Source organism: Orycteropus afer, unplaced genomic scaffold (genome assembly GCF_000298275.1).
Source record: "Orycteropus afer afer isolate SDZICR_OR568_19922 unplaced genomic scaffold, OryAfe1.0 scaffold00197, whole genome shotgun sequence".
NCBI lineage: Eukaryota > Metazoa > Chordata > Mammalia > Tubulidentata > Orycteropodidae > Orycteropus > Orycteropus afer.
Window position 1 is genome coordinate 6,128,135 of NW_006921784.1, and position 1,332 is coordinate 6,129,466.

Below are 1,332 nucleotides of genomic sequence, written 5' to 3' on the forward strand. Positions count from 1 at the left end.
CTGCAAAGATGAGGTCAAGCACAACAAAGATTACGAGGACAGCACAGGACCAGGCAGTGTTTCATTCTGTTGTATCCTGGGGGTCACTATGAGTCGGAGCTGACTTGGTAGCACCTAACAACAACATCGCCTACATCACGGTTAAGATTTCTTTCTGTCTTTGCAACCTCTTTAGTGGATCGCCTGTGATACATCACATTCTGGTAATAATGCTTATTCAATAATATTTTTTTTTCCTCTTCCATTTTTTGTGGAGAGGATTTTGGGTTGGGAGTTGCATTTTCTAGGGGAAAATTACCACAAAGTTATAGTAGTGAAGAAAATAAATTTTTATTCAGCATATTCAGCAAGGGAGAACAAAGGTAGGAAACAGAAAGAAAGGTCGTCAGAATAATGTCTACTGAGTTCAAGGAATATCACAAAATCAGCAGTACATATGAAAATTGCAAATCATCTTTCCATCGATAGGCTAAAATTATTGAGTCATGGTGATTGTTTCTTTCAACTAATCAATGGTACAAGTAACAGTAATAAAGAGGGTCTCCTGGTCCCATAACCCAAAACAGGAACAAGGTAAGGGTGGAAACTATCCTTTATCAAAATGTCTTCTTTGTTCTAAAAAGATAGGGCTAAGCAAGTTCCCTAGCTCTTTGTGTGAGCCCCTTTTCTGTACCCCAGTTAATCTACTCTTCCTGAGATCAACCTGCCCCTCCCTGGGTGTTCCCAGAATTATCATGGCTACTGCCTCTCCCTAGGCTTTCCCGGAATTATCATGGCCACATGGGTGAGTCAAGGTCACAAACGTTGGGGAAGTAACACAGAGATCTCAAAATGGCATCTGAATTGAGCTCAAGGCTCAAGAAGGTGTTAGGGTCCCAATTGGAGGCCACAGCCTTACACAAACCAAATGCCTTTAGATTTTAGGCTCTAACACAAGTTTAAGTTCTAAAACACCTGGTTGGTGGAAGCCTGTGTGCAGTCTACAACAGGGACTTTAATTCCATTTTGAGTCTTAACAGGAGTTCAGGCACCATTTGAGTTCTTTTTGTTGCATGCCCAGTACTTCCTGACCATTAAACCAGCAACGTGACTGTGCTTAGACAAGTCTAGGGCAAGCCCATGAAGGGGTAGTTTGCCCTCAGGAAGAGACTGGTTGAAAGTAGATTAACTGTTATGCAAAGAGGTACTCACATGAAGAACTGGGGAACTTGCCTGGGCAGTTACCCTGAGAGTAGCCAATCAGATGCATGTGATCAACTTTAAGTTAAAGGTTGGGGTCCTCGTACTGCCTTGTCACAACCTTGTGACTATGGCTCAGGGTTGCATGATCAT